Source organism: Mytilus trossulus, chromosome 5 (genome assembly GCF_036588685.1).
Source record: "Mytilus trossulus isolate FHL-02 chromosome 5, PNRI_Mtr1.1.1.hap1, whole genome shotgun sequence".
Classification (NCBI taxonomy): Eukaryota; Metazoa; Mollusca; class Bivalvia; order Mytilida; family Mytilidae; genus Mytilus; species Mytilus trossulus.
This window is the reverse complement of record NC_086377.1, coordinates 23,949,387-23,955,539: the sequence shown is the minus strand read 5'-3', so window position 1 is coordinate 23,955,539 and position 6,153 is coordinate 23,949,387. Positions and strand designations below refer to the sequence as shown.

Here is a 6,153-nt window from a genome sequence, read left to right as displayed (position 1 = left end):
TTTGCCAGTGTGTATTCCTCTCTTAAATCTGTATATAAGAAAATGAAACACTTATTACTGACATAACTGAGGTTGTTGATGAATGCTAAACATCAAGAGGCATAATATTATATGCATTATTAGAAAATTTAAACGGCATGTGTACACTTTATTACTGAAATGCCGTTTTAAGTGAAATAGATAGATTGATTGTTGGTTGTTCAATGTACAGTGTCAAGTATTATATGTATATTCTGGGTTAGATAGTAGGTAAATCCTGCTAAGAGTCTGGCATGTAGTCTAGGTAGTTTGAACTGCCGCTAGTAAAATTGAGGTTAAATTGGGCAATATCATCAATTTTGTTTTACACGAAATGTGTCTTTGGCCATTGTTACTCGAACCAAATTTTCGACTGAAAAACATATGGAGCAAACTTCGCAAACTGGAGTATCATCACCGTAAAGTTTCTGCAAATCCACCTAGTACATATCAGGATCATGGTCAACTTTTACATAGCTTTTGCGTTTTAAATTAACCTTTACTGCTTTGAATAATAAATTCCTCTTAGTGCATTCATTGTCCTTGTTGATATCAATGTGTCTTTTAACAAGAAGATATTATTTAAACAATTATTAATATACCTAATTGCAGATTTCTTGTACAAACTATCATGAGTTTAACGAGCAACTTCTCAGTGAAGCAGCTCATATTCCACAAACTTGGTAATTTCCCTCCCTCTCTCCTCAAGAAAATATCAGAAACATTCAACTTCAACAGTAACTGCACTATTTGTTTTGTGTTCAATAAGTCTTTGTTTTGCAGCAATTCTTCGATTTCATCGTCGTCCAACGTTTGTCCATTTTTGCTTACATACAATTATTATTCTGAAGCTCTCTAGACCTGTCCTTACTTTAATTTATATACTTTGTCCAGAGAAGGATACAGCTAGTTGCAACTTGAAAAAATCTAATAAAAGAAGTATGACAGTGGAGTACGATGTTCCGAAGGGGAATATGATTTTTGTTAAATATCAAGTGAGACAGTCACGACCAATGAATTTTTTTTTGAGATATCAAAATTTACAAATCTTTAATAAATCATTTTTAACTGTATGTATTGTTATGCACCTTACTATTTTGCGTTCATTAAATGATATTGTGTACTGAGAAGAGTGAACACAACACCTGCATACATACTATTACTTTTTTTTTTATTAATGGTGTATAATGATTTGATACTAAGATTTTATCATTTTTGTAATATATATATATGTGTATTGTATATATGCCTTCACATCTTCAGGATATAAATATGCATTTCTAAAATAAAACAAAAATTAAAATATGCAATTTTAATACCAATATAATCCAAATCGTCAGTTTATGTTTCTACAAGACATGTATTAGTATTTCTTCGTACTGGTTCTTTGACGTCCGTGAATTTTCGATTTTACCACCCAATTGTTGCTAGGAGATTTAAAAATTTCATTTTTTTTACATGTATTCTTTTTACATCCATTAATGTAAAACTATTAGTACTTTCCAGATCTGAATTACGAATGCGTAATGTAATTACCTTGCGTGGGTTATGTTTCCATAGTTTATAAATGTTTTAATGCAGCTGAGTTAACTCGAGTTCTTTAAAAAATAAAAGAAGAAAAATCACAAAAATACTGAACTCCAATGAAAATTTAAAACGGAAAGTCCCTATCAAATGGCAAAATCCAAAGCCCAAACACATCAAACGAAAGGATAACAACTGTCATATTCCTGACTTGGTATAGACATTTTTGTAGAAAAAGATGGATAAACCCGGTTGTATAACTACCTAACCTCTCACTTGTATGACAGTAGCATGATCTCGATGGTTATGTGGACTTAACTGGTTCAACCTTATCTATTTCTTTTTTTTTCTTTCAAATTTTCGGATTTTTTAAACAATAAACATTTATCACATATCCCCAAGAAACAATTTGAAGTAGCTTATATTGCAAATTTATCAATGAAACAGAAAATCAAAGTTGGAGCAAAATTACATAATTGATAGCTATACTTTATGATTAGATACCAATATATATGTTCCAGACCATATGGGTTTTTGGGCCATACGCGTTATTGATACGATGAACGTTTGACTATAATTGCGTATACACGTAGCATAACCTTTCAAGGTGTCATATATCAAACAGCGTCTAAAAACGAAATTGTGACTTAGATAATAATTTGGTACCCTTTGTTACGTGATAAATGAAATAAAAAGGTTTTTATTCACAAGTTAAAATTGTATTGGATCATTTTTGTATTATTAACTTATCTTTACGAAACACAATATGTCGACTCCGAATTTCTCATACTATAGTGAACTATTAAGCAAGAATTTAACTGTTTTTGTCACTAACGATTGGAGCATAGAACCCTCTAATTTTCTTTATTTCGGTGTTTCAATTTGTATTTAGTAAATAAAAATTTCTTTAACATTTTTAAATTATTTTTAGTTATTTAATGTTTTCTTACTTCTCTTTATACGATTAACAATTACAGTTGCTAATGCTGAAACGTACTGCTCAAATATTCTTATAAGAACCAACTGTTATTGTTTGATCGTATATCTATACATGCTATAAGAGTGTGAACAAATCAGTTAAGTGAAAGTTATTGGAAATTAGAAGAAATTAAAGAAAATCTAATATCTACGCCGCGGAAAAGAATTATCCATGCCCTAAAACAACTGTTATTTCATTAACAAGGTTAACTAGCATCTCTGAAATTTATAAAGTTCCTTGTCATCATTGATACATTGATCATGATCATGTACATGTATATAGATATACAAATGTAAATAAATTAAAGTTAAGTTCAGACATGTTTCAAATAATTTTAGGTACAACCATTTATTTCATTCATTTTTCAATGACACTACAACAATTGACAACAAAATTGCTATCAATCTCAACACAAAAAAAAACCCTGTGTATTGAAAATACACATGATTAGTCTTGATACATGTATCATGTTTTGATTATTTACATACCCATAATGTACATTTAAATTAACAGTGACAGATGGCAGAAATACATATATACAACTGTACAAATTACAAGGTGCATGCATATGTACATGTATCTCCATGATCATATAAATGAAAGAAGAGTAATACATGTATGCTACATTTCTTGTGATGATAATCAAAAATATCTCAGATAATCTGCAACTTACCTAATCAATTGTGTTTTGTAGGTTTGGGGGGATTAATGTCACATCTTTAACAAGGAAGGTTTCTCTAAAAAATAAAATATAAATTTCTGTTACAAAGATGTTTTTCATTTTGATAGCACATACAAATGTACATGTACAATGTAGATAAGGAATGTATAAATGTAGCAGTACAATGTACATGTACATGTACAAATGATCAAGCTGACTATGCAGTATGGGCTTTGCTCATTGTTAAAGGCCGTACAGTGACCTGTAGTTGTTAATGTTTGTGTTATTTTGTTTTTTTTGTGGGTAGTTGTCTCATTGGCAAACATACCACATCTTCTTTTTTATATTTGTTAGTTTGTTATACAATGTTTCTTACCAAATATAATAAAGTGAAAACTGGACATATGATAAATATTGAAAAAACACATACATTTGTACATTTTATAATAAAATGATATTTGTTGTAAATATGCTATTTGACAATTTACATGTACATGATGTATCAATAAAAAGATAAATAATCAAAGAATTCAAATATTGAAAAGCTTTACAACTTGTGACCTTACAACGCTGAAAATTTACTCAGGGACAATGCACCTTGGTGAACTTGTGTCTTATTCGCTCAGTCGTTGAATATTTGCATGATTAGTCTGTATTTAAATTTTAGTTATTGTATAAAAAAAAATAAGTATAGATATCAGTTTTAAATGGGAAGTACATGTACATTGTTTTGTACATGTAAAGTATCAACTTCATCTTACATTCATAGAAATTAAACAGAAAAAACTCCTAGATAATGAGATATATATACATGTAGGAACGGCCAATTGTTTGTTTGCTCTTATATTAAGTTATGTTTCTTTGTATCCTACATCATGTACATGAGAGTTTGACTTTTTAATCAAATACATGAAATGCTGATTAAATTATTAGATGATATTTAGATGGATATTATCAAAATAAATATTTTACTATAGTCATGCTAGTATAAACATGTATCAATTAATTAGTGTTGATTAGTGTCTGTGTCAATGTGACAAGTTAAAAAGCCATTGATGGTTCATGCTACATGATGATCAAACATGTACATGTACATTGTATGTGTACCATGGCAATTCAACTTTTGAACATGTTGAAGGGTAGCCTTTGCTTGAATCCATTAATTATCTGAAAGCACTTTTGTTTAATGCTTTCTTGCAGTTGTTGTCAATATGTTTGTATTTGTTTTTTGCCTTGACTTGGGTGTTTGTTCCCAAATTATTACAAGCATTTAAACTGACCGACCATGATTATTTTGTAAATAATACTATGACATATAACAGCTGTTTTACCAGGCAAACTGGTGTCGTGGGACATAATTAACATGACAATGTGGTCCAACTCAAGTTTTAAAATGTTTGGATTTGTAAATGCAAATTACCTGGCACCTGCTCAAAGTTCTACACTGAAGCTTGGCATCAGCTTGGCCTTTGGTTTACTACGTTCTCCTTGTTAGGGACCATAAGGAAGTGGGTTCAATTCCATCCAGATATACACTTAACATATAAATACAGAACTTAAAAACATAAAAGTAAACGATCCATTCAAATAGTCTCCCAGAGCAGATCGCCAGATGAAAAAGACAAGTGCGTGATGTGTTTTCATTCCTTCTATCAACTAATCTTCCTATGTCGGTACAACATTTTTGACAACCAGGTGCATGCAAACTGCACACCTTATTTACGCATGACGATAAGACGAAGAGACTTAAATCGGCGTACATTATTTGGTAAAAAGCCTTCGTCTGTCTTGGCAGCCGACCGAGTCGTCCATATTTGTTTACCATAACTTCTGTTTCCGGATTGTCAAAATTGGACAATTTATAGAAAAATATTAGCGTTTACTCTATATTTAATGAAAATATACTTCAATTAAGCCTTTCTGGTATTTTAATCGTCATTTAAAAAAAATAACTATACTTTCGCTTACTAGGCGGAAAATACCGAGGTGTTGAAAAAGTTGACACCTCGGTAAACTCCGGAAAATTTTCCGTAAATCTTTATTATGGGTCGGATACCTTTAGGTGCTTAAAATTAACTCTAAATAGCAAAGACAAGACAACCAATATATCAAGATTCAGAAAGTATGTAACAAAGATAAAGGCTAGTCGTACCATAATAGTATACCCGTATGGTCCGGAACATATGCAGTAAAAACATTTTTTTTATCATTTGCTCTTAACCAGACACATATGACCTTGTACTGCTAGCAATCTTTTAACTCCGACGTATGTATTAAGAAAGGAAGTTTTGCAATGTTCGTTTTCATTTTGAATCTACTGTTTTACCAGATAGCTATACATCACAATGAGACACGTCGTAGACCATCCGTATCTACCGAATTAGACTTTTTACCGGGTTTGTAATAACATGAGCAACATGACGGGTACCAACCACATGTGGTTTTTTAAAATTTTTTTTCTTCGTTTTTAGCAATGGCGTTGTCAGTTTGTTTTCGATCTATGCGTTTGACTGTTCCTTTTGTATCTTTCGCCCCTCCTTGTTAGATATTTGTACATTTTCATTTTTATACACTGGATATGAGATAGCAATGAACTACAAATGTTTTGCTCTGAAGTAGGATAATACCAGAAAAAATATAGTTATTTCATACTAAATGTCACGCTTCAGTGACCCTTGGTTTTGACCTATCCCGATCTATTTAAGATACTTGACATACGCTTTCCTAGCTTGTTTTACTGGGATTCTACATTAAAGGATTTGTATAATGATTATTAGTTTCATTCTTCTAATAATGAGATTGTAGGTCAAACAATGACAGCTTTTCAAATATAACTTTGCTAATACTTGTTTGTAAATTGTGAATATTCCCACATATCGTGGTCTTCAATATATATATGAATCACGTTGAACCTCCATCTGAGAACAGTGCTCTTACCAATTTAAAAATCTGCTTGGACGTTTAATGGAAG

The 6,153-nt window shown here is 31.0% G+C and overlaps 1 long non-coding RNA gene across 1 annotated transcript; it reads right to left on the bottom strand.

Annotated features, from left to right (window-relative positions):
- Window positions 1–2,714: 2,714 nt before the first annotated feature.
- On the bottom strand, window positions 2,715–5,185 carry LOC134719528 (uncharacterized). The gene is made up of 3 exons (XR_010107610.1): window positions 4,603–5,185; window positions 3,195–3,258; window positions 2,715–2,739 (listed from the first exon to the last, which is right to left on the bottom strand). It is a non-coding gene; the product is annotated as an uncharacterized LOC134719528 (long non-coding RNA).
- Window positions 5,186–6,153: the final 968 nt, after the last annotated feature.